This window comes from Lonchura striata, chromosome 17 (genome assembly GCF_046129695.1).
Source record: "Lonchura striata isolate bLonStr1 chromosome 17, bLonStr1.mat, whole genome shotgun sequence".
Classification (NCBI taxonomy): domain Eukaryota; kingdom Metazoa; phylum Chordata; class Aves; order Passeriformes; family Estrildidae; genus Lonchura; species Lonchura striata.
In genome coordinates this window covers 6,727,807-6,755,567 of record NC_134619.1, presented here as the reverse complement: position 1 = coordinate 6,755,567, position 27,761 = coordinate 6,727,807, and the positions used below count along the sequence as shown (strand labels likewise).

At 51.4% G+C, this 27,761-nt stretch overlaps 1 protein-coding gene across 1 annotated transcript in view; it reads right to left on the bottom strand.

The window, feature by feature from the left end:
* RGS19 (regulator of G protein signaling 19) overlaps positions 1-5,610 on the bottom strand; it is a 120,499-nt gene extending 114,889 nt beyond the window's left edge. The window contains exon 1 of the mRNA XM_021527292.3: positions 5,557-5,610. The gene's annotated coding sequence lies outside the window, so the exon portion shown is untranslated. The remainder of the gene's footprint in view (positions 1-5,556) is intronic.
* Positions 5,611-27,761: the final 22,151 nt, after the last annotated feature.

The following is a 27,761-nucleotide window of genomic DNA, read 5'->3' as shown; positions in this document are numbered from 1 at the left end:
GACATGTTCCAGAGTTGGGACATGTCCTCAGCATCAGGTCCCTTGACTACAGCTTTCAGAGCTGGGCTGTCACTTGTATCAGCAAAACTTCCTCCCACATCAGACTTTGGTGCTGCATTGAAACAGAGGGACTGGGAATGAGCCCCCCAGGACTCATCCTGCAGGCAAACAGCCAGGGAAAGGGGCATTGGTGACCCAATGCCCTGCCCAAGTTCTGGAGAATCCCAAGGGTCACAGGTGACCCCTGTGGTGTGGTCATGGTGCCAGGGCAGCAGTGAGGCTCTGCCATGCCCCAGCCACCAGAAGGGATCAGGGTGAGCATTTTGTGTCCTCTTAGTCCAGCTGCCCTGGTGATCTAAAGCTCAACCAAAGGGGAAGACTGATGGCAGGGTTCAGCTCCATCACCCCAGGGAGGAGCTGGCAGTGTGGGGAGGAAGGAAGCACTGTCACCCTGTGTGGCCCCATGCCACAGAGGTGGCCCTGGGACACTGTCTGGCAGTGCAGCTGCTGCATGCCCTGGGGTGCAGGACCCTGGCCATGGTGGGTGCCCACTGCAGGCATTCTGGGCTCAGATGGTGGGGGTGGGCCTTGCAGGGCATCTCAGTGAGACCCTGATCTGACAGGCCATGGTGACACCCTTTGCTGAGCCCCCAGGATGCTGCAGGGTGCAGGTCCCATCAGAGGACACGAGCTGCTGTCACAGCAATACATTTCTGCAGCCCCAAATCTGCTTTGCCAGCTCTCTTTTCCTGGTGAAACCCACACCAGGCTCTCAGGCAGCATCTTCCCTTGGTTTTTGTTGGGTTTTTTCCAGTCTGCCTTGAAGCTTTCTGTCCACTAATGCCAACCTGTTTGTTCTTCCCCTGCCCTTTGCCCTGGAACTCTGCTTGGGCATTCGCCTTCTGCCGAGGAAGCTGCTTGGGTTCAAACCTGCAGGAGGGGCAGCAACTGGAAAACCCAAACCCTTGCCCCAAACCCTTTTGCTGAGCCCCTTTAGGCTGAAGCAGGAGTGCTTCCAGCACTGGGAGTGGGCTGCCAGTGCAGCCACAGCCTGTCCCCTGCACAGAGCCACAGCTGTGCACAGGAATGCCACGAGCCCATCCCGTTGTTGCCCTGGAGGCTTTGCAGCATTTCTGCCTCCAGAGTGGGCAAGTGCTGACAAGTGAGTGTGGAGTGTGGCAAACCTGGGCCCCCAAGCCCAGCGTGTCTCCACAGCTGGAGCACAGAGCCCTCAAAAGGTCAACCGAGGCTGGTTCCAAGTGGTTGGAGAACTGGAAGGGCGGCTTGTTCTAAAACCATACATTTTCCTGCTGTCAGGAAACCCCCTTTTTTCCATGTCTAAGATGAATGGTGAAGCTGAACCCCAAAGAACTTTGTTGTTGTTTTCATTGCTGCTCCACCCTTCTCCTGGTTAAATTTTGCTCCCACGAAATGGCCAAGGGCAGGAGGTTTTGCAGGATGGGTGAGTGGCACAGCACTCCCTGCCTCTCCTGGTACACTCACCCAGAATAAGTGAGGTGCCAGGGACCCAGAGGAGATGGGATGGGCTAAGGCATCACCCTCCATGCCCCGCACAGTGTCTGGGGAGGGGGAAAATCACAGGCAGGAGGTTTCTGTTACTGGTCCACTCTGAAGAAGTAACCCAGTGGATTTCCAGCCAAAAATAACAGAAATAAAATAATTCTCCATGCTCCCAGGGAGCGCTTTGACAGAAGGGTGAAAGGTTGATCAAAACTCTGGGGTTGCTGCCTTGTTTTACACGGTCCTTGGGATCTGGATGGAGCCAGGATTCTGCCTTCACTAGTTTTACCCCAAAGCCACCCCAGGTCCTAAGGAAGGCTGGGCAGCTGCACAGGGAACTCACCCCAGGGCTTGTGAACCAGCACAGCCAACGGCTCCTGCAGAGCATGCACAGCTGGATTTAAGTTGTTTGATCCCTGTGAGAAGTTCTGGATGTCTTGAAACCCGTGGGAGCAGAGGGAAGAGCTGGCCAGTGGAGTTACCGGAGCTACCATCACAGCCATCGGATGGCCACGGCAGTGAGGATTCAGGATTTTCTGCAGCACCCTCCCTGTGCTGCACAGGGCAACCCATGGAGTGGCAGCTGGGAAAGGAAATGGGCTGGCTGAGCCCAGCAGTGATGGGAATGAGCTGAAGGAGGCTGGAGTGGTGCTGGTGCAGGATGGGCAGTGAACAGGGAGATGGCTGGGGCTGGATGCCCGTTCCCTGAGCTGTCAGAGCTGGGGCAGTGATGGCACCACAGAGCTGCTTCCCAGTCTGGGACAGGGTCTTTGGAGTCCCTGCGAGTTCAGCTCCTTCCCCTCTCACACCATGGAAGATGTTGGACACTTCCCTATCCTGTCCTCCCCACAGGTGAAACCCAGCTTATAACACATGGAGGGGATGCAAAAAAAATCACTGATAAGGTCCAGGATCTTTTCTTCTCCCCAGAATAAGTGACAACCATGAAATAATGCAAAAAACCAGCTGGATTTAGATTCCCCCCCCTCTGAACAGCTTCTCTAATGGAAATGCAGAGAGGGATGTGCAGATGAATAAGGAACTGAGCAATAGGAAGTCTCAGGCGAAGGCTGTGGGCACCAGATCACTCAGAACCTGCTGTTATTCCAGGCAAGAGCCCACACTGCTGAACCCTGAGTGTGGCATGGCAGTGGGGGTGCCTCCTGGCCTTGCTGTGCCCTGCCTGTTTTTTTTGGGGTGCTCAGGCATGGCCAGAGGTTGGTGCACAAACTGATCCGACAAGCAGGAGGAGCTGGGAGGGAAAGACAGAGCGGCTCTTACCTCCTCCTGAGTTTTCCAAAATTCTTTTATCCAAAGGATAAAAATTTGGGGGAAAAAAAGAAGAGGAAAAGCCCCAGGAGCTCGAGCTCATGCTCTGCAGAGCTTGAGGAGTGACACAGTGGCTGCTTTGCCACTCCTGACCTGTTGCTCACAGGGAAGAGCTCTGAGCACTGAGCTCACCCACTCACTTTGCATCAGCCCAGCTGAAAGCCAGGTCCAGCCTAAAAGCAAAGACTAGAAATGAAGCTCAGCCAAGAGGGGAGAGGATGCACTTCAGGAGATGGCCGAGATGGGCTGCTCCAGCACCTTGGGCAGACTCAGAACCAGCTACCCTGCCATGGTATTTTTCTCCCTTACCCCTTCTGGATTTCATTTCATTATTTATCTGCCTTCAGTTCTTTCTTTTTTTAAACAATAATACCAAAACTGCACCCTGACTGAGATACATTCGTGTCACTAAACTCCTGCTTCTCCACTACAATCCTGTGAGGTGGAGGTTGTTTAATTGCTGAAGAACATGACTGTATTTTGATCAGTGGCTTGAGTCATTTGTGGGGAAGGGCTGACGCGGAGCAGCTAAAATCCTTGTAGGGAAGTCTGATGTGGCTCTCTCCCTTGGGAGATACTCTGAAATATGTGCCCACTGGGGTGACCCGTTTTCCCAAAGAAAACTACGTGCACCAGGCCAGCAAATGCCACAGCTCCGCTCATCCAGCATGACATGGGATGAGCATCTCCACTGACAGGGATGGAGATGCATCCAGAGGGGAATGAACTCCCCTCGCAGCAGGGGAATCCCTCCCACTCGCTTAACACGTTTTGTTTAGTTTCTTAAATAAGGCCATGGATCCGTGCCAGAGCAGCCTCATGGAAGCAATGGGGAGAGGGAGCTTCCCGGGGAACCTCTCGGTGCCCGCACACGGCAGGGTGACCCACACACAGTGTGGTGGCCTGCACACGGTAGGGTGACCCATGCACAGCGCAGTGACCTGCACATGGCAGGGTGACCCAGGCACGGCAGGGTGACCCACACATGGAGTGGTGATCTGCACACAGCGCAGTGACCTGCACCACGGCAGGGTGACCCACGCACGACAGGGTGACCCGCACATGGCAGGGTGACCCATGCATGGCAGGGTGACCCATGCACGGCAGGGTGACCCACGCGTGGCAGGGTGATCCAGGCACGGCAGGGTGACCCACGCGTGGCAGGGTGATCCAGGCACGGCAGGGTGACCCACGCACGTTAGGGTGATCTGCACACAGCGCAGTGACCTGCACCACGGCAGGGTGACCCACGCACGGCAGGGTGACCCACACATGGCAGGGTGACCCACACACGGCAGGGTGATCCAGGCACGGCAGGGTGACCCACACGTGGCAGGGTGATCCAGGCACGGCAGGGTGACCCAGGCACGGCAGGGTGACCCACGCACGGCAGGGTGACCCATGCACAGCAGGGTGACCCGCACACGGCAGGGTGACCCACACACGGCAGGGTGACCTGCACACGGCAGGGTGACCCATGCACAGCAGGGTGACCCACGCACGGCCGGGTGACCCATGCACAGCAGGGTGACCCATGCACAGCAGGGTGACCTGCACACGGCAGGGTGACCCACACACGGCAGGGTGTCCCACGCATGGCAGGGTGACCCATGCACAGCAGGGTGACCCGCACACGGCAGGGTGACCCGCACACGGCAGGGTGACCCGCACACGGCAGGGTGACCTGCACATGGCAGGGTGACCCGCACATGGCAGGGTGACCCGCACACGGCAGGGTGACCCGCACATGGCGCGGTGGCCGTGCTGGCCCTCTCCATCCCTTGACCACGGAGCCGCGGTGCCAAGTGGCGGCACCCCGCGACGCCGCCCACGCGATGGGCTCGTGTTGGGCGACCGTCGCATGTCACATCCCTTCGGGGGACAGCCGCGTCCTCGACACCACCGAGGCACGTCCCTCAGCCACCCCTCGGCTGTGCCGCTGCTGGAGAACCCCGCGGGGACCGCAGCTGGAGGCTGCCCTGACCTCAGGCAACCTTCCCGAGCCCCGGCGGGCCGGGTCAGGGCCGCCCATCGCCCTGGCGAGGCTCAGCACCCTTCGCACGGTGCCCGGGGAGCTGCTCGGGCAGGGAGCTCCGCCCGGCCGAGCGCTGCGTGGATGCTCCGGCGCCGCCCTGGCACCCACCTGTGGGTGCAGAAGAGCCGGGGAGGCCTCCGGGAGGGGGATCCTCCCTGCAACCCCCGCCCCGGGCTGGGCAAACCCCGGTACAGCCGGCCCTGCGGCTGGAGGGTGCCCCCCTCCTTCCCCCTCTCCATCCTCCTCCTCCTCCTCCTCCTGCTGGCAGGAGCCCTGCCCTCCCCCGGGGGGATGCGGCGGGGAGTTCCCCCTCCCTGCTCGGTGCTCGGGGTCCCCACGGAGCATCCCCCCGCCCCAGCGCTCGCACACGGGGCCGCTGACCGGCAGCAGCCGGACACACGGACGCACGGACAGGCAGACGGGCACGGGCAGGGCTCTCCATCCTCCGCGGGGCTCGGCGCGCGTGGGGAGAGCCGCGCAGGAGGGAGGATGCCCGGGGCAGGGCTCCATGCAGGGGGAGCGCGCAGAGGGGCTGGGGGAGGAAGAGAGGGTGGGCAAAGCGGGGTCCGCCGGGGGAGCGAGGCTGGGCTGGGCACCGGGCGAGGGAGGGGGCGATGGGGGCGCGTCCCCCCCATCCGCGGCAGCCCCTGGCCGGGGCGCGGGGTACTCACGGGCCGGGCATCCGCGCCGCCGCCGCCGCCCCCGGCCGCCGCCGCTGCGCTGCCGCCGGGCTGGGCACCGGAGGGAGAGGGAGCGGCAGCGGGAGCCGAGCGGCGGCGGCGGCACTGCGCAGGCTCCGGCCCGGCCCCGCCGGCCACTTCCGAAAGCGATTGCAGCCCTGGCACTTCCTCACGGCACACACACGCACGCTCGCACACGGACACCCACCCGCGCCACCCACGGACCCGGCCCCCTGCCCACTGTGCCAGCGCCGGGCACCCACTGCTGTGCCCAGCATCACAGAACCAGCGCTGGTACCCAGTACCAGCACCCTGCACCCAGTACTCCACCCTGCACCGGCGCCCAGAGTCAGATATTGGCACACCGTGCTCCTACTATTGATACCCAGCACCATGCACCGAGTGCTGGTACAGTGCCGCTATTGGCACCCAGCACCAGCATCACGTACCCAGCACTGGCTCCCAGTACCAGCACCCAATAGCACACCCAGCACCAGCATCACGCACCCAGCACTGGGTCCCAGTACCAGCACCCAATAGCACACCCAGCACCAGCATCACGCACCCAGCACTGGGTCCCAGTACCAGCACCCAGCACCCAGTGCCACACCCAGCACCAGCATCACATACCCAGCACTGGCTCCCAGTACCAGCACCCAGTACCACACCCAGCACCAGCATCACGTACCCAGCACTGGGTCCCAGTACCAGCACCCAGCACCCAGTGCCACACCCAGCACCAGCATCACATACCCAGCACTGGGTCCCGGTACCAGCACTTACACCCAGCACCAGCATTGTGAACCCAATACTGGCACCAACACTGGGGTGTTCTCCCATCCCCAGAGGATGGGGAATGGCTGTCTGTGAAACTTCCCCCAGACTGCTTCCTACCTAAGCCTCCCTCCCCAGGAGTGGCTTTCCCTCTGTCAGTGGTTTCTCTGCTTTTTTTTTTTTTTTCTCAAAAGCGGGGATTATACATCACTAAAAATAAAGGGTGATAAAACTTTGGGAGAGAAAAGAGGCATAAAAATTTCATGATCTTGCCAGCCAGGGAAATTATCCCACTTCATTATTTAAAACCTCATTAAAAACCATTTCCCTGGGAGAGACAATGATCAAACCGCCATCTATTTCAATCCTCGAGACGTGCACTCAGCGACGTGGGGGACGTGTTTAAAATAGGCCCCAAATGTGACTCCTGCAGTGAAAACTCCACCCCGACCCCCACCCATGCGAGCAGCATCTCTGAGCTGAATCCCTCTGCCTCTGCACTGGGGGATCAGACAGACCCAATGTGCCTCCCACATTTTCAACCTGCCATGTCCAGCACTCTGGATTTTCCTCTTTTCACCCATTCAGGTCACGACAGTGGGATCTACACAGCTCTCACCCAGGGGGGACTTCTGCAGACAAAGCAGGGTCCCTCCTCTGACTGCAACTTGTGCAAATCTTCAGAGCAGCTCCAGTGTGCAGTTGTGACTGCCAGGCTGCTCCCTCCTGCTGTGTGACCGGGCCACCAGCCCTCACGATTTTCTTTAGCAATTCATTTAACTGGAAGCTCACATAAATGCCCATAAAGGCTCCCACGTCCTCAGGAACTGCTTTGTAGTGTGTGTTTGGGATTTTTAGAAATTCCCACAAACATTTGCCCCATCCCTGGAAGTGTTCAAGGCCAGGTTGGATGGGGCTTGGAGCAGCCTGGTCTACCGGAAGGTGTCCCTGCCCATGGCAGGAGGCTGGAATGAGATGAGCTTAAAGTCTTTTCCAATCCATGCCATCCCAGGATTCTATGATTTGGGCTTGTGATTCCTTGTGATTCTTCATCCCATCTGTCCCTTCAGATGATGATGAGAAACCCCCTTTTCTTTTTAACAAAAATGTGGATTGTGAGGAAACGCCTGGAGCTTCCGAACCCCCTGTGCAATGGGGCTATCAGTGAACAGCCAGACTCGCACCACTGGTTGCTCAGGGTGCTCGGCCTCGCACCTTTCCCAGCCATCGGAAATGCTGCCAGCGATAGCCAGGAACACTGCTGCGTGTCTGAAAGCTGCTTTCCCCCGTGCCAGCCTGGAGAGCTCCCGGGGAACGACTGGCAGCATCCTGCCTCACCCGGAGGCACCGGCGGAGAGAGCGGCAGCCTCGCTCGAGCCGTGTCGGTGCTGAACGGTGACAGCCGGGGCGGAGGCGCCGCCCGGAGCTCCCGGGGCCGTTCCCGGTGCCGCTCCGCAGCGGAGCCGTCCCGGCGGTGCCGGCCCCGCTGCAGTGGCGGGACCTGCCCGCAGGTGCCGCCCGACTCCGCCGGGAGCGCGGCCGGCGGCGGCTCGGGGGCTCCGGCGGGTCCCGGGCTCCGGGCATCCCCGGCGGCTCGGGGGCTCCGGCGGGTCCCGGGCTCCGGGCATCCCCGGCGGCTCGGGGGCTCCGGTGGGTCCCGGGCTCCGGGCATCCCCGGCGGCTCGGGGGCTCCGGCGGGTCCCGGGCTCCGGGCATCCCCGGCGGCTCGGGGGTCCCGGGGGCTCCGGCGGGTCCCGGCGCTCCGGGCATCCCCATGGCTCGGTGGGGCCGGGGGTCCCGGCCGCTCGGGGGGGCGCTGGCGGCTCCCTGCCCCCGCCGATCGCCGCGAGAAGGAGCTTGTGCAGAGCTGGGGGCGGACACGCTGCGGTGTCCCAGGAGCCCGGGAGCTGCTGCCGGTTCCTCGGGTACCCGATGGACACCTCGGAAGGAAGTCCGGATAGCAAGAGATGGGCATCCCATCGGTGTTGCCCCTAATTTTTTGTTGGTGTTGTTAAGTAGGGTCAGCAGGACCAGGACAGACACTGCCCTCCCTGTGCTGGGAACTGCTGAGGTCACACCTCAAAACCGGTGTTTGGTTGACAAGGTGACATTGAGGGGCTGGAGTGTGTCCACAGAAGGCAATGGAGCTGGTGAAGGGCTTGGAACACAAGAAGATCTCGAGGGAGCTGAGGGCCCTGAGTCTGGAGAGAAGGAGACTCAGGAAGGACCTTCTCACTCTCTGCATCTACCTGAAAGGAGATTGTAGCTAGATGGGGGTTGATTTCTTCTCCCAGGCAACAAAAAACAGGACAAGAGGAAATAGCCTCAAGTTGCACCATGGGAGGTTTAGGTGGGATATAAGGGAAAATTTCTTCCAGAAAAGGTTGTCCAGCATTGGAGAAGCTGCCCAGGGCTGTGGTGGAGTCACCATCCCTGAAGGGATTTAAAAGCCTTGTGGATGTGGCACTTGGTGACATGGTTTAGTGGTGGGTTTGGCAGACGTGGGGTAATGGTTGGACTCAATGATCTTAGAGGGCTTTTCCAACCCAAACAATTCTGTTTCATTCTGATTCTGTGATTCTAAGAAGGTGCTGGGTGAGCAGAGGTGAGCTTTGCCATAGGCTGCAGGGAGCTGTGAGTACAGCACACCAGCACCTGCAGAGCTGGTTTTCCTCTCCAAGGAGGACTCCAGTAACTCCAGGCAGGATGCTCAGGAGCAGGAGGCCTCTTTTGATGAATATCTGAGACGAGCCAGCCTGTGTCAGGACTGAGATACAGCAAGGTTCCCAATGGGTCTGCAAAGCACAGTTTGCTGGAGAAATCCTGTCAACGGTTGCTCAATGCCATCTCCAAAGTGCTCTGCAGTGTCAGCCTGGCTGCAGCAGCAGAATGGGCTGATCCCTTCCAGGGTGTTTCCAGCCTGTGTGCTTCTTGAGAGGCTGGCAGGTGATGAAGCTGGATGGATGAAGGCTTCAGAGATGTTTTGCTTTAGGAAAGCCTTTCCCCCCACCAGCTATCTGGGCTTTTTAAAGCTTTCCAAGCAGCAGAGTGTATTCAGACTGGAGTGACCAGAAGAGATGCTCCTGGCACTGGGTTCTGAGGAAGCAACAGTCCTTGAGCTTCTACAGCCCAAGTGAGAGGCAGAGGAGAAGCAGCTCTGAGCACAGCCTGCAGGAAGTGTTTGTCAGAGCTGAGATTGGAAAGATCACGTTCACCCTGTCCCTGAACACGCAGCTCCTCTGCCGAGGGCAGCTGGGGACACGCTGAGGTGATGCTCTGGTGTGTGCACAGAGCTGGCACGTGAGGGTGCAGGAAGCAGAGCTGCTCTGGGGACCAGCCCTGCTCCAGGGCAAAAATCCACCCTGTGAATCTCAGTGGTGGAGCTGTCTTGGCAGAATACCTGCTTTGAGGTGTGCAGTCTCATCACAGCTAATTTTTTCCCTTGTGAGAAGTACCTGTGCACCCTTTACAGCCTTTTTACTCTTTTTTAAGGCCTCAAAGCTTCCTGTGGAATGTCAGAGACACGTTTCCAATCCCAGTCTCTGCCTCAGCTATCAGGTGTGCTACAAACCTGCATATCTCTGTGGCTCCCCAGGGCTGCTCACAGGCTGACTCAAGAGTCATTCTGTTGGGGTCATGTTTTTGCCACAGGGACCTGAAGTGCAAAGATTGCCTCTCCTGTACTCAATCTTGAAGATAAAGCAGCAACTTGAAGTTCTGGAGTGTGTCTGGAGGTCGTGGAGCAAAGTTTAAGAGAGGATTTTGCACTACCAGGCTCAGAATTTGGTCTTTAAATTCTATCCCATTTAGAGGGAAAAGGGTCGATTATTTTGATTTCCTAATGTAACAGAGCTTATGCAATCACATTGTATATCAGCCCACTCATGTTCTTCTAAATTATTCTCTTCAAAATATTTTTAACCCTTTGGCCATTTCTATCAAAAATTGAGAGCTGAGCTCCTGCCATTACAAACAGCTGGGCATAGAATGACCCTGCCAGGGCTGCAGCTGTGAGAAAAACCAGCACATGCTGTCAGATCTTATTATTCACTGGAGAATCCACTGGAGCTGACATTTGATTGATGCCCAAACCGTGGGAAAAGCTTCAGTCAGGGTTTTTGCCCTCGCAGGCACCCAGGTCTGTCCCCCAAGAGACAGCAGCCTGCTGAAAGCCAGACTCTGCAGACTCTGCAGCTCCCAGAGCTCTTTGTTTGCTTTCTGGTGCCAAGCTGGGAGGGGGTGGGCAGCGAGAAGGAGCTTAGCAGAAATCTTGGCCAAAAGGGCCAGTGCTGGTGTTCCAGGCTGGGACTAAAGGTCCCAAAGCCTGCCTGTGGTGGTGTAAAGATGCTGCCCTAGAAGGAGTCATTGCAAGTTATCAGCTCTGCTGCTGGGTGCCACAAACTCCAGTCCACAAACTGGAGGGCACTAAAATCCCTATTACCCCCACAGCTGTCACCCGAGCCTCTCAGTGACCTACAGACTTTCTCTCAAACTCTCATCAGTGTTTGAGAGGTGGCTGAACACTCATTATGAGGTATGTCAGAGAGAAGTAGTGACAGAAAGGACAAAACTGAGGTGGTTGGACTCCTCTGATTACTTTTGGCTGAAATTCAGTCAGGCAGGGGAGAGCTGGGCAGATATGCCCTTTCCTTGACTACAAGATGGACAGTGGAAAAAGCTGGGCCACATTTTATAAAGTCACAGCTGTTTTGGAACTATCACAGCAGATTGGAACAGACAGGAATTGAGTGACATTTTGGAGATCTTCCAGCTGTAAAAATGAGCACGATTTGGTCTGGTTCCTGTACAAAAGTTCCCAGGCAGGTGGAACAGCTCCTGAAGATGTCTGGAGAGCCCATGGGAAGTCTCAACTCTTTGGCTGCAGGGGAAAGGAGATGCTGATGCATAGAGAAGAGTGTATTTGAGAGGAAGGTTTGAGAAGCCAAGTGTCTATCATGAAAATAAAATCCTTTGCCCAAAAGGGGAAGGTAAAGATACTCTCAAGCTGTATAATCTACCCTGAGAACTACATTCTTCCTTTTTTATTATTCTTGCAGGAAGAACATCTCCCCATTGCTTCTTCATCTCTAAACAGAGTTCATGACCTGCTGACTACAAGACAGCAGAAAAAGCAAATTATGATTATGGGTGTGTGAACAAATTATCACCCTGATATTTCCTTTTTAACACAGCAACATCCAGGAGTCATTGTCAGGAAAAGCTGGTTGGCACAAAAATCACAAAAAAAACGATTTTGAGGTTTCTCACTTACATGCTAAGCTGAGACCAACTCTGACATGCAGAGCAGTGATGTTTGAATGTGGTTTTTGGTTTAACACCATACAATCCTTATTTCTCATTGATTTCATTGACACTGAAATGGGCAAAGCTGTGATTACAGCCTGATTTGCATTGCCTGTGATGCCAGAGCAAGCAGTTGAGCTGCAGGATTTATATTGGCATCTTACATCACTAAGACCCGGTGAGATGATGGAATAAAGGAGAGCAGGGTGCTGTGCTCTGAGAAAACATGTGAGTTCCCAAGTTATGATAGTAAATTTCCCTCAATCCAGGGGGCTAAAGACAGTAGGAATATAGATATTTTCTCACTTTTCTCTCTTCTTTCTGTAGTGGATGTGGGGCAGAGGCCAGGTATTATTTGACATCCCTGCACTCTTAAGGTATTTTCACTGTAGAATTGTGTCAGAAGTGAGAGGCTTCCCCCTGCCTCACAAAGCCCGGTTGAGTGTGGGAAGCACCATTTCTGAAGGGAAAGGGTTTATTTTTGCTTAGTCTTGAATCAGTCTCGGCTTTCCCTGCTGTGAGAGCTGGAGGAGGAGGAGGGGAGGCCAGGCAGGCTTCTGCTCGAGGAGTCATTTCCTCCAGGTCACTAACAACCCTCACATAAGGTGACACTGGGGTTCAGCTGCCCTAAGCCCAAACGGAACTTGAACCAGAGTCCCCACCTGAAATGCCCAGGCTGTTTTGGGAGACATCCCTGCCCTGCTGCTTGTACCAAGCCCTCACTCTGCTTCTCCCGCTGGAAATGGGTGTTAAGAGTGGTCTGAGCCTGTCTGCTCTGAGCTCTGAAGTCTCACTGTTTCCTAAGACCTGTCCTGGGGACAGACTTAAAAATATCCCGGGAACAAATTGACTGATGCATCCTCTTTCTGACACGCTCCGGGAGAAGAGGAAGGGAGCAGTTTGCTCCTTCCTCCGCCCCTTTTCTCGGTGAGACAGATGCGAGCCACGCAGCTCCCCCTCTGCTTTGGCGAAGGGAGGGGCGGTTTCCTGTTTTTATACAGAAATTAGAGAGATCCAGGATGCCTTTGTGCGGCTGCCGGTCCCGATGCACACAGACGGGCTAAGGCTGTCCGTGGGCTCTCTGGGTTTTATTTCAGCTTTCCTGCTCGTGCCTGCGATGCTCCGGGCTGTACCCACGGATAGCTCGGGGCTTTGAGGATGCAGGGGCATCCTTCCCACCAGCCGGTTCCCAAGCAGCACCGAGAAGCCTTTCCTGCAAAACCAGGCTCTGCTTTTCCAGAGGCGCATCCCGGGCTGTCTGCAGGGATGTGCGGCACGGGCAGCACAGCTCCATCCTGCCCCGACCGTGGCACTGCTGTGCCTGGCATTGCCATCCCAGGAATCTGCTGCGGCTGGGCAGGAACCAAGCGCAGAGATATTTATTTACAGCTGCTGGGGGGGGAAGCACAGAAACTGCCCAGCGCAGCAGCCTCACGGTCCGGCTGTCAAGGAATTGCTCTTGCATAAGGAGAAATGGAGAGCAAGCAGCAAATTGGCCTTGCTGAGTGCTTTGGGCACAATTAATGAGGAGGGAACTGGGCAAAGGTACTGGATAATTAAGTTGGCTGATAGCAGAGCTCTGTCCAGAGCAGGAATGCGTTGTATGCTGTCACGCTAAAATTAGCAACATTTTGTTATAGTGCTTTTCCTTCGCAAAATGCACTCGGGTAAAGTTGCCAGCTCCCCTCGGGGAGGGAGGCACCACGTCCTGGTGCTGTGTCTTGGAGGGCTCTGGGGCTGGCAGAGGGAGAAGGATGGGGCTTTTCCTCCAAACCCCTCACCTGGAAGCCACAGGGTCCCCCTGCCTGGGGTGACCTGTGGGATGGGTGATTTTGCCTGTGAGAAAGCTGGAGAATGGAGGGGTGAAGTGGCTGTCTGAGGTCACCAACTGAGTCATGGGTAAAGCCAAGAATAGCAGCCAGCAGTCAGGCTCCCAGCTGCTGTACCTATGGTTATTTCTGTTTATGCTCTTCACTTCTCTTGCCCATGGTTTACTGAGTGCATTCCGAGAGTAACTTGCCTGCCAAACTTCCTCCCCTTTAAAACCAGAAATGGACAGATAAGATAGTAAAAGAAATAAGTTTAACTGCTGGTATGTGCACAAACATACCTGAACCTCGTCCAAGTCATCAGCCAGTTTTTTTTTTTAAATGCTCTTCTGGGGCAGGAGAAACTCCTCCAATCTGAGTGCCTATGGCAGTTTGCTGGCATGATGTCAGATGATTTATTTGCTTTGCCTGTGGTCAAAAGGAGAAAATAATTAAAAAGGAAAAAGTAAAGAAACATGTTAGACATAGCAAAACCCGGTCAAGTGACTCCACTATAAATCCCATGAAGGCAATGGGAGAATTGTGGCTCTGGGAATTGGAAGTTTAGAATGTAAACCAAAATAAAACTGAAACTCCAAATAAATGTTCCATTCTCACCCAATAAATTTTCCCAGAATGCCTTATCTACTTCTCAGTGAAGGCTCTGAGTCTTTCTTCCACCAGCTTGTAAATCAGATTGGGCCCAAGGCCAGAGTATCTGGAAAATCCTAAACTGGGGGGTAATGATTTGGATCCTCCTTATTCTTGGCATAAGCAGAATTAGAATGCTCTGTTAACTGCTGTTCAGAGGCAGCATAAAAATGTTAATCCAGGTAGCAGAGCTGACACGAAGTCAGACCTTTACATCAAATGGTAGCGGCACAAGTGTCCAGCAATGCTGTGCTGTTCCCTACCTCAGGCTGCTGTCCCAGAGCAGGCACTGAGCATTGCCTACACCGTGCCCCGAGCTGCATTCACTCAAACTGCCTCTGCCTGTGGATCAGAGGATGGGCTGCCTTTGCATCCCAGAGCACAATCATCCCATCACATCTTCACACTTGGCTCTGTCTCCTTTCTTTGTTTTATTTTTCTTTCCTTTTTTTTTGATTTTATTTTTTTTTAATTCCCTTTTGCATTTTGCCCTCTCTGTTTCTATTTCAGTGCTTTTATTGCAGTTTTGTTTTATGATTCTCTTCATTCCCCGACTGAGGGGTGATGCACTGTGTAAGGCATGCAGAAGCTACTGCTGCTGGCACGAGTCCCCTCCAAGAGCAGAGAGAGGTGCCTGGGTCCCCAGGCTGTCATCTGAGCCTCAGGATGTGGCCACGAGTATTCCTGACAGGGATCTGCACTGTGGAATCAGGGAACTGCCTGATCTCTGACCAGGAGGGGTCCAGCATTGTGTGGTTTTCTTCTTTCCTCTGTTCTACTTTGCTGGATTCTCCCCAACTTTCTCTGGGATTTCTTTGCAGAGAGATCAGGCTGGAAGAATGTTGGTTTGGTCCCCAGATATCTTGTACACACAGGCTATCAATTTCCAGGAGGTGACATCCAGAGTGTCCCAGGCGTAAGAGCTGACCTCTCCTCTTTGCCCTCGTGGTGATTCCCTGGTGCTGGAGCTGATGAGCAGTGTCCATCCGAGTTCTCCCTCCTGCTGCCAGCCCTGGCTCTGCACCCTGGAGTTCCAGGTCCTTTCACAGAAATTAACATTTACTTTAAGAACTAAAACAAACAAAAGCCAAATAAATCTCCTCACAAAACAAGATCAATAAAAACAGAGCCAAGTGCTTTGTTTTGCTTAGAAGCCGCATCTTTGTACATATCCACTTGCGTGTTGCCAAGTTTTGGAAATCAGCAAAGGCTGACATTGTTTACTGCAAGTTAAAGACCCTTTGGAGACACTCTGTCTTGCCTTCCAGTGTAGCCTCGGGCTGGGGGAGGAAAGCACTTGGACAGTAGCATAGAAGAAACCCTGTTCCAATGTTGCTAACTATAGCATTAATTTCAGAGTCATAAATAACTGCAGTACCATGGTTACAGCACTAGCCAAGTATGATATCATTTAGTTTAGGATTAGGGGAAAATATCTTCCTTGAGGCTGCGGGTTCTAAAATAAGCAACTTTTCCAGTATAAGTTTTCTCCCAAAGACTACACAAACACCAGCCTGTAGCCGTAAATTAGGAGGATTACTCTGGTAAAACTGACTGGGTGAGAAGTGTCAGCAGGTAAAACAGCTCAGAGAGCAGATTCTTCCGAGTTCCTCAGGGAATGACAGCCTGGCACTCCGTCAGTTTTCTTAGAAAACAGCACCTGCCAGGAATGGGAGCAAGCTCAGCCTTTCCAAGCCCAGCTCTGCAGTGGAGAAGAAGGTCTCTTCAGAAATGATCATTACAGAGATGGATGGAGAGGCCAGCACTGAGCCTGGGCAGCATTAGAGGAGCTGCACGCAGCAGTCACAGCTCGTGGGCATCCATTGGCCTCGTCGAGCAAACAGCTGGGATGTTTGTTTTACTAAATTTACACCCAATTACATGCACACACAGACCTGCAGGAGCAACTGGGAAAGGCTGTTGTGAGGGAGATCCTCTGTTCTAGAGAGTACAGAGTAATATCATGAATTACACAAAGCACTCAAATGGAATAAGGGTCTCTCAGAATAAGAGAAAATGTTATGGAGAAACACAAGCACAGCAGAAAATGGTCATAGTTGGACGAAACAGGAAACGTGGTTTTAGGGCTCCTAGACCACACAGCCCAAACCACTGATCCCATTCAAGATTGTTGAAGAAGTTATGACACAAGGTCTGTATTGGTAGGCTTTCTGCCAGATTAGATATTGTCTTTCTTCCTGCAGCCGGCATGCAGCCAGCACAGACGCCGTGGTGTGAGCTCTGGCTGACCCAACAGAAACATCATTGTGTGCCCAGGCACGATCTGCACTGGATTTGTCCTGCTGAATGATCCACTCCTGCTCAAACCTGGCATAAGGGACCATAGAATTGCAGTGCAAAATTCCATTTCAAATTTCTTTTTCTTCTCTGATGCCAGGCAAGAGGGTTTTGCCCCATGCAGATGTCTGTGATAATCATTGGAATCTTTTTCCTCAGTTTAGTGGGTTGGATTAGAGGGTGTCCCTCCATAGAAAGCAGCGGATAAGCTTGATCACATTGTGAAAAATGAAATGTCTTTTTTATTTCTGCTCTTCCTGGTTCTGATCCTGCAGACAACATCTGAAAAGTGACATTTTGGGATAGGCTGAACCAATCTGATGCATACACTGCATTCATTAGCCCGGCCTCTCACTGCTGCAGCCAGATCCTTGGTGAGAGCTCCTCTGATGGTTAACTTAATTTCAGATCCTGAGAAAAGAGTCTCAGCTTTCAAGGAGATTTTGGACTTCTGCAGCTCTGAGCAGCCTGACAACCCCAGCCTCTTTCTTTTGCCCTTTACCTGCCCTAGGCTTGACTTGGGAAGTAACTGTTCTTCACCACAAAGCTATGGGAGGCCAGCAAGGTTTTCATTTTTTCAGCAATGGCTCTGCAAACATCACATACCTTGCCCTGTTTTGGGTTGTGTTAGGAGGGATGATTTTGCTTTAGCAATAATCCCCTGTGTGTGTGAGTTTCTCTGTCTTGAAGTCATCTTTATTGCAGCTGTGCATTGCAAAGCAGCCTGAAGGAGGAAAAAAGAGGAAGAAGATGGAGAAAATGATATTTGTGTATGAGGACAGAGGTCTTTTGAATTATCTGGCATGAGTTACATGATAAAATACAAATGCCATCTGGCCAAGGGAGTGGAGAGACGAGGTTAACTGACATTAGTACTAATTCAGGGTGTCAATAGCTTCTTTAATTCAGGCAGTGAATAAAGGTATTGCTGTCAGGCTCAGAAGATGGACAACGCTTGTGTCTTTGGTGCTGATCTGTCCTTTAACCCTCACAAACTCAAATCTTTGTCATTTCTATGCCCATTTTCTCTGCAAGAAGTGCACGCATCCATTCACTGCCAAATAATACAGAACCCCAATCTACACTGGGATTTCCAGCACCACACAGGGCATCACTCTTACAGTGACCCAGTCTTATTTCATCAGGGTAATTTAGAGCTTCACTGTTCTCTTCAAATCCTCTGCTGTCAGGGAATAGAGTCAGGTCTGGCCCACTTGGGATATTTTGCTGATAGTTGAGCTGCAATATTCCAGACAGCCTAGTCTGTATTTGGGATGGGGATTGGAGATTCTAAGGAGCACTCTCTCCTGCAAGGAGGAGCCATCTGTCAGAGCTGTGCGTGGATCTCTCCTTGGAAGCTCCTGGAAGCTGCTCTCAAGTGTAGTTCAGAAATATGCAGGCAATTACACATCCCTGCTGCTGTACTGAAGCTGCCAGCTGCGGGGTCAGGTTGTCCCCTTTGTTTCCCAGTAATTACTATTTTTAGTTCAGGTTTCATGAGCCCAAAGGTCCTCTGGCTGTGCACTCTGCGACTTCAGAGAAGACAGATGGGGCATTACAGGCACAGTGTACTTAGTCCCTGCCACTCATGAGAGTCAAAGTCCAATCTGGTTGGTTAAAGAACAATGTTTTTGAGTTCTGGGAAAAGCTCTTTCTGTGTGGAAGCAGAATATCTGCAGCAGAAGCACAATAAACAGGGAATAATTTCACTCACAGTGAAACAAGAAGATTGGAAATGTTCAGGGAAAGTCTGCCATGGCTGGGGGCGTTTGACTCGCTCAGACCATGTCAGCTTGTCAAGAGCATCCTGAGAGATCCATATCCCTGCTCGGTTCCAAGGCAGGAATTGAAACCAACCCAAAATGTAAGGAAGGAACTGGATGTGCAGGTGCTGGGCAGAGCAAGTCAGCACAGCTCCCAGGCCAGAGCAGTGGGGAAGCTGGGCCAGGCTGCATTCCTGGAACTGAGGTTCAACCCCAGGCTCAGGGCTGAGGCTGCCAGTGGCCATCCCAGCTGCAGTGTGAGCCCAGGGCATGAGTCAAAGCCACGAGGGGCTGCCACGGTCTTGCCAAGTACAAAAAACACAGATTTGCTGCCTTGTGTGTGCTTTGCTTCTGTCTGAAAACAACAGAGAAGGTATGAGCCACTGGATGTCTGTTGCTCAGGAGATCAAGAAATCTTAATACTGCTGTGATGGACCTAAAAAAAAAAAAAAGCTTATATATAAGCTTATGCATGTATGGTGCTAAAAAAGTATCATACATATTCTAACCTTCCACAAACGTTAACCAAGGGATCATTGCAAAAGGCCTGGGAAGATCCCAAACAGCACAATCCTCATTTTATTGGGACCACAAATAGTAATTAGCTGACTAAGGATTGCAAACTCAGCACCCACATGAAAAGTGGGGCTCGGGGAGTTCTGCTCCTGCCTGGCTGCTGCTGTCACACACCTGCAGCAGGGACAGCAGCCGGGGAGCTGCCCAGAGCCCCAGCACTGGGAAACCACAGCTCCCGAGCACAGCACTGGGACACAGACACTGGGGTCTCACAGGCAGGGGGGCATCACAGCAGAGGAGCCCAGACAGGCAGGGTGAGGCCAACAGCTTCTGCAAACAGTCTGAGCAAAACTGAAACTTGCTGATGGATTTAGCTTGTTGTTCCCAACACAGGTTCCTTGGAGTGTCAGCAATATTCCAGAATAAACCCTGCAGTTCAGCTCCTGCTTCCAGCCCTCAGGGTAAAACACAGGACTGCAGGTGAAAACAAGGTGGCCACAGGTGAAAATTATGTGGATAAAACACAGATATTGTGGCTGAAATGTGGTGAGGTGAAAGGCACGGGGAGAACAGTACAAAGCCATGGATGAGCTCTGGGGTTGTTTTCACTGCATCATGTGAACCAAACCTGTCGAGTTTCACATGAAGGGCAGCCTGAGGCACACGTTGTGTTCTCAGAAACTGGAATTTGTAATAAATATGTGGCAGTCTGTGGTAACCAGAAACTATTATTATCACAGGAAACACTGTTGGTCAGGAGGAACAAACGAGTTTGATCCCCGTGGTGCGAACAAACCTTGAATTTGTCTGTGCTGCACAGACCCTCGGTGTTATTATTACATGGGCAATGCTCTTAATAACAAGAGAGACTGAGTAAATGGGTTTGACTCTGAGCAGAGAAGCCAACAAGCCATGAAGAATAACATGTTGTGAGCAGAGGAATACTGTGGAGTGTAAACAGTCTGCCTTTGCCTCAGCTGGGCTCTCCTTAGAGCTGCGCCCTGATGAACATGACTAGCAGGGAGGTAAATTGATTTAATTTGTCTATTAATAGAAAAGAAGGTGGTTTAGGGTGTTTGGAGGGTTTATAACACACAATGGAAGGCGGATGGTGATTTAACTGAGACTAAAATAATCTAATTGAGTGTATAGGAGGTTAAATTTCTGCCAAAACTGCCAGAAAATTCCAACTTATCTCAACTTAGGATCCATCAAAGCAGTGTTAAAGCTGGGTTTTTGAGTCAGCAGTTTATGTTCCTGTGGGAGGGAGTGGCATCCCAACCACAGTGGGAGTGGTGCATAGTGCCTGCAAATGACTCCAAATACATTAGCTTTTCACAGTGGATTTTGGGATGAAGATGGAAAGGAAATTAATTTCTATTTGAAATAAAGCCAACATTGTTTGTGGTTATTACGATCAGTAAGTGATTTCAGTGAAAAATTGGTTCCTGTGCAAGACCTAAAAGCTTTGCTGTGCTGTAAATATGTTTTGTAACAGAAATTGTGAATCTTGGGGCTTCTATGTTAACAGTAATTGTATTTAAAAGAAAACCAACCCAGCAAAAAATTAGGAGAAAGATTTTGAATGTAGAGAAGAAGTACTTTGAATGATTTTGAATGTAGAGAAGAAGTACTATTTTGAATGTAGAAAAGCTGCTAAAGACAGAGAAAGGCTTTCTATAAATGAGGAATCCTTTCATTTGTGCTGCCCTTACAAAGCAGCACAGGAAATCACGCAGGATGTGCTGGGGAGGAGAAGGAAGTGGTTTTGAGGATGGCACCGGGCGTGGCGGGGGCGATGCCAGCCGTGTTGGGCGCTCATGGAGCGTTGGTGCTCCTGCCAGTCCCACCCTTGTAGGAACCCCAGCCTTGCTCTGGGGTCCCATGTGGTGGTGAAATTCCTCCTCCAACCTGTGATTCCAAAGAAAAACTGTGCAGGCTCTTGCTGTTCGGTCTCAAGGCAGTTTATTGTGAGTTATCTAAAAGATTGTCTTCTCGGGCTGCGGCTGCTTGGTCAGTGGCTTGGGCAGAGGCACACACACACCCTGACATCCTCTCTGTCTGCTGTCTTCTCTCCCCACCCAGGGCTGCTGCTATCTTTTCTATGATATATTACGTATTACATGTTTATAGTTTTCCCCCAATACCTACTATTTATATTACAAAGTGCTTTTCTACTCTAAACCAATCCATAAGTGCCAACATCACCAAGAACATGGAGGCAAGGAAGAAGAAGGAGGAAGAACAGGATCAGCCCACTTTCCTCCATCTTAGAACTTCTGACCCCCATGTACAAAGTAAAAACCCCCCTGTACAGGTGTTAAAACCCCTCTGTACAATACTAAAAAAAATTCCCCTCTGTTTTGTAACTACTTTTACTATATTATCTAGCCTTCTGTGACTGCTTGTTCTACCTCCAAAGTTGGTAACTCATTCCATGGCTCAAACTCAAAATCAAAGCTGTTTCCAGCTGCCTGTCAGGGTCTAAAATGCTTCTGACCAAGGCCTGGAACATCTAAAAATGTCTGAGAGACATTTTGAGTTCCAACACACCCTGAGCCGCTGCTGTGCCCCTGGGCATGGAGAGCTCAGGGAGCACCTCCTGAGCCAAACCCAGAGAGCCCCAAACCCAGAACCCCTCTGGCTCCAGGCTGCTGCTGGGGTGTTGCAAAACCTGAACCTCAGGAACTGAAACTTCTGAAATCTTCCCGAGCTGTCTGGTGAAGGCTCCACCTCGTGAGAGTCCTGTTCCACCGGGGACACTTGGTGTGAGCTTGGGGTGTTATTGCAGAAACAGGGCAAAGCACTTCACTCCTGGGCAAGTGGAGCCTGCCTTGGCCATTTCGAAGTGATTACAGCAAACAAGATAATCCGTGTTTACTGAGGTCCTTGGCGTGTTATTTTCCTTTCCCTCTTGATGTGGTGCACAGGTTCAAAGGCAGCAGCAGAGCTCTTTGCTTCCCAGGAGGTGCAGGGGGGTTTCTGAGCAGACAGCCTTGTGTGATTGCTGCCATCACATGTGCTACTGCAAATGAAAACAGTTTCTGTTCTAGACACTCATTTGCCACAGATTTGAATATGCTTAAAAATAACATCATACACACACAAATAACACATAGGGGTGCACCGACAGCATTTTTGTGAATGTATATATCCATATCCATATACCTATATATCTTTATACCTATGTATCTATATACCTATATATCTTTATATCTATATATCAATATCTATATATACATATGTATCTATATATCTTGATATGTATAGATCTATACACATATGTATCTATATATCTATATCTATATATATATATATGTCTTGATATCTATAGATCTATATACATATGTATCTATATATCTTGATATCTATATATTTCTATATCGATATCTGTATCTATTTGTCATATGTTCAGTGAAGGTGCCTGTGTATTTCTGCCCAGAGTCTAAGTCTGTGCTTCTTTTCCTGTGTAGCCAGTGTAGCTCAGATTCTTTTCAGCTAATCTACACAGCTTTTGAGCAGTTGAGTTCAGGTCAGTAGCTGCATGAGGCTGAAAAATCTTAAATTTCTCTCAGAACCCTTAAATACAAACCCAGAGAAAAATAGTTATTCATAAGGCTTGCTCATAAATCGTTCATTACAATGTTATATTGGCAAGCCTATAACAAAATGCAGGTTCCCACCTCCACGCTGTTTGTTACTTGTGAACAGAAATTCAGGAGGCTGACTCCACAGTATTTAATTTAATCAGATCCAGTGCAGATCTAGCAGTGCCTGTTCGTGTGTATTAAATCTCCTAAGACAGTAATGCATCAATTCTGTCAGCTCCTGATACAAAACTGAAATAAATTTTCCTGCTGTCACCTCAGCATCAGAGGGAAGAATGTCAGAAGCTCTCAGCTGTGTGGCTCAAAGGGTCCCTGCTTCAGTGGCACATGTCTTACCTCCCCTCATAAATGTGGAATGTGAAATGTGCTGTGTGCCTCAGTCTTCCAGGCAAAAACATGGCTTCAACCCCTGACTTCTGTAGCAAAGCATGGGACAGCTTTTTCATCAGTGAGAAAATATTCTGGACAAGGAAGAAGGAATAAATGTGGTCATATTTTAAACCTGCAATTTATAAAACACAACTGAATTCCAAATATCCTGGAGAAAGAAGCACCTTGCCTAATAAACAAGATCCACCTGCTGTTTGGCTCTTTCAGTTTCAAGGTTTCTCTTTGCAGCTGGAAGTGGCCTTTGTGAGACTTAAACTCCATAAATGGTTGCACATTGAGGTTTAGTGTTTACCCAGTTTCCCAAGTGGAGGTCAGCTCCTGGTATTCCTGTGGTCCAAGCTGAAACAACACAGGTTTTCATGATGGTAAAGAGGAGACAAGTGAGATCCTTGCTCTACACTCCTTTAGAGGTTATCCAAGAGCCCCGGGGCCAAGGCCACCCCCACTGCTTTCCTTGGGCAAAGAGCAAGGATTGCTTCAGTGCAATTAGATGGAAAACACCTTTGCAAAGGATGAAAAGATGGATTTCCCCCAGAAGAATTTCCTAGGCTAGTGGGAGATAATTCCCAGTCAGTCTGGGCTGCTGCTGTGGTTGCTTCAGTGTGGGTGCAGCCTGAGCAGAGGCTCCTGGTGTGAGCACTGGGTGCCAGGGCTGGCTCCCACCCCAGGGCAGGGAACTCCTGCAGGCTCTGGCTGTTGCCTGGCTGGGTGGAAGAGCCGTGCTCTCCCAGCCTGGCCCTGCACGAGGGTGGATGCTCAGCAGGGCTCAGCTGCTCTGAGCGCTCCCTTCAGCAGCCAGCCTTTGGGAACAGCTCAGCTCAGAGACTGAACTCTCCAAAACCTGCTCACTTGTGGAACAAAAGGAGCTGCCACACACTAATTCATAGTGATTCTATCGCTAAGAAAAACCACTTAGCAGATCTGGACAAGAGCTGAAGCTGATAAGGAAAGAACTCATTAAACTGATAGAATTAGAGAACTCTTTTAGCCTTCTCCCCATCTGTCTTTTGCCACCTGTCACTCACTGTTGTTTCTCTAACTCAGAACTGTAGGTTTGGGGAACAGAGATTATTTCTTCCTACATCGTCTTCCTAAGGTTCTTTTAACATTACATAATTACCAATAACACAAAGGGAATAAGGTATGAGAGCTGCAGAAAACCAATCTTTGTGATGCTGCTCTTGACAGCAAAAAGCCCCTTCTAGCACACAAATCCTTTATAGTAAGTACAGCTCCTAAATAAAACATGGTAAGACTCAAAAAAAATGAAAACCCAGCAAAGCCCTCTGGAAAACCAGTGTAACTACCATTGCTGGAGCCAGCAGAGGGATCCTCACCCCCCAGCTGCTGGTTCAGGCTGAGAACAACTCCAGGAGCAGATGACTGTGTTCAAACACCACATTTCCCATGGATGCTGAAGAAAAAAACCTTAGATATATTTGTACAGATATAGATGTTTTAAATGATCTTTTAAATCTTTTTTTCTCAGGAAGGCTTGGGGGAAATCAGAGGTCAAGGAACACAGGGCTAACACCTCCTGGCCAGCCCGGCACAGGGTGGAGCAGGGCCCCTGCCCCAGCCCAGAGGAGTATTTTCTGTCAGGGTTTATCTCTGCTCCCATCCTCTCTCCACCACTCCCCTCCATTGCTTCAGGGCAGTGCAGGGAGCTCTCAGGGCCTCGGTGTCAGAGGCTGTTCACAGACATCTTGTTTTCCCTTTTCATGTCACAGCTTATCTAGCAGAATAATTCCTGTTTTTTAATGTTTAAATGCGTTTTTATGTAAGGAAAAGGCGCGCAGTGAAATCTCGCTGAAGGGGTACTCAAGCATTCTGCTTCATAAGCCTATTTTTGTTTAGGTTTTTTTTGTTTAAATTTATTATGAAGACAGACACTTTCAGAAAGTCCATTTTTATTTCCCAGCATCTTTCATTTCTTTTGGCTGGGCACCATCAGCCAAATAGGTGTAATAAAACCACGGAAGAAAAGCAAATGCACAACAAGGCGCTTTACCTGGGCAGATGTAAAATTGCACTCATTAAAGAAGCACATTTAGGTATAAAATGCAGCTCAAAAACCTCCATTAAGAGCTTCCACTAGGGAAAAAGATTGCTTTGACCTTCAGAGATTGACGCAATATGTGATGTTTATTAATAGTTTTAGAAAGAAAGTATCTATACAGGGGGTTGTCTTGCCTTTTCATCAACCCTATGGGTTGATGAAAAACTCCCTGCTCTTAGGTTGATGTCCATCAAAAGATTTTTCCTCTAATGCTGAAAGCAGCACTGTGAATGCTGCAGGACTCTGGGCTTAATCCCATCCACCAGCTTTCCAGAAAGGGAAGGATGGCTCCAAAACTCCCAATAGATGTTCTGTGTATGAGAAATGCTCTCTGAAGTGTGAGGGGCTTGGGACGACTCCTTGGGGAAGCATCTCCTTGTTTCCCCTCATGAGATGTCTCCTGCCCTTCAGGAGGTTTTCTCTAATCAAGATCCTGAAGATCTGCTTTCATGTTTTTGCTCATGACTCGTGGTGGAGGCAGTGACTCGTGCTGAGGGGCTTTGAACACTGCTCTAAGCCATCAGCAGTACAAACCTGTCTCTGCTGTGTGAGAGTTTCTCCATCCTTAACAAAGATCAGCTGAATTTTATCAAACCACCCATTTCTCTGTGTTGACAGCACTCTGCTTGCCCAGGCCATAAAGGAGTAAAGCTGACACAAGAATGCCACTCTCAGGCCTTAACACTCACATTTAACACTCACATTTAACTCACATTATCTCAGGGCTTGGAGCAACCTGGTCTAGTGGAAGGTGCCCTTTCCCATGGCAAGGGAGTGGAATGAGGCCCTTCCAACCCAAACCATTCCGGGATTCTCAGATTCCGGGATTCCTTCCCCAGAGCCTCTCCCCAGCCCAAGTGAGCCAGCCAGCAGAGGGAGCGCAGCACATGAGCTCACAAAAATAGGAGCCTGCTAAAAAAAACCCGCCCCAAACAAACCCAAACAGCAGAATGATTATGGTCTTTAGCAGAATAAACAGAATAGTCAGGAGGCAGAAGCTTTTCCCCAGGCGATGAGATCCAGCTGCAGGCTGGATGGAGAACAGGCACCACATCTAGCAGTGAGCGCGTTCCTCCGGGGGGGAAATCCCCGTGGTGAGGAGCCATGGGTGGGTTCCATCCCATGGTGAGGATATTCCCGTGTGCCACAGGGTGGGTTCCATCCCATGGTGAGGATGTTCCCGTGTGCCACAGGGTGGGTTCCATCCCATGGTGAGGATATTCCCGTGTGCCACAGGGTGGGTTCCATCCCATGGTGAGGATGTTCCCGTGTGCCACAGGGTGGGTTCCATCCCATGGTGAGGATATTCCCGTGTGCCACAGGGTGGGTTCCATCCCATGGTGAGGATGTTCCCATGTGCCACGGGGTGGGTTCCATCCCATGGTGAGGATGTTCCCATGTGCCACAGGGTGGGTTCCATCCCATGGTGAGGATATTCCTGTGTGCCACAGGGTGGGTTCCATCCCATGGTGAGGATGTTCCCATGTGCCACGGGGTGGGTTCCATCCCATGGTGAGAATATTCCTGTGTGACACTCCAGCTCTGGGATGGGTTCTATCCCATGGTGAGGTTATTCCTGTGTACCACTCATGCTCTGGGGTGGGTTCCATGCCATGGTGAGGTTATTCATGTGTGGTGAGGTTATTCATGTGTGACACCCCTGCTCTGGGGTGGGTTTCATCCCAAGGTGAGGATGTTCCCATGTTCCACCCCTGCTCCAGGGTGGGTTCCATCCCATGGTGATCCCATCCCATGGTGAGGATATTCCTGCGTGCCACCCCTGCTCCAGGGTGGGCTCCATCCCATGGTGAGGATATTCCCGTGTGCCACCCCTGCTCCAGGGTGGGTTCCAACTCTTTTCCACGCTCCTTATCAAAGGCACCTCTGTGGATGCCCCATCAGAGCAGAGCAGTTGTGGAGCAGCCAGGATGAGCCTCCTCTCGCAGAGGCAGCGCAGGGTGCGGGTGCAGGCGGTGGCCAGGGTGACAGCAGTGTCACAGCTGCTGGGCTCTGGGGCCTGCTCGTGCTCTGGCCATGCTGCAGATTTGGGCTAGAAGCTGGGAAGTTTGGGACTTGCCTGCGAGCAGTGCAGTTCTGCAAAGAGCGGGATGTGATCAGCACGGGAGGGTGGAAGTTAACCCGCCTGTCTGTCTTAAAGAGGATGATAAATAAAGACTAACAGGAACTGGAGGTGTTCTCTGGGACTTTACCATCTACAAAAGGGTTTTTCCAAAGATCTGGGAACCTGCCTCACCTGACACATCCTCCTTGTGTATGGGTGTGGGGGAGCAGAGCTCATAGGATGTGTGGCTGGTTTTCTTGGGGGCTGCAGCTGCTGGTCCTGCTGGAAGTGTTTAATTCTGGGGCTTGCTGCTCTCTCCCTGCACTCCCTGGGGTGAGAGGCAGCTAGATGATTTTTCCCATATCCCTGCCAACATCTGGGCCCTCAATATCTCATTTACTGCTTGTGAGGTGTCTCAAAACAGGACAAACTGCACATCCAATATCTGATCCTTCACTCAGAAGGATGGGGGAGTTTCGATGAACTCATTTCACCCAGGATCTGTATCTGACACCAAACCATTGCTATAGCAGGCTGGTCATTAGCTGGAGCTCAGTGTTTGCAGGGTATTTCCATAAGAGCTCTGTATCCCTTCAAATCAAATGCACTGCTTTCAATCCGGATTAAAAGTGCAGTTTGCAGCCAAGATTTAGTTTTTAACAAGGATTTAAACACTTTAAATTATTTCAAAGCTGTAAGTAAGGGTCATAATTTAAACCCTCACAGACAGATATTGTGGCAAAAATATGAAGGCTATTTAAAGACAGTCAGTCTGCCTGCCTGTCCATCTATTTGTCACCTTCTAATCTGCCTGACACGTGCCATGGCCTTTCTCTCTCCAAACACAACGAGGCCAGGTCTGAACAGGCACGTGTGGAATGACCTGAGCTTCCCCAGGGTCCTGCAGGCTGCCTGTCAGCTGCAGCCCAGCCATGGGAATGGGAATGGGAATGGGAATGGGAA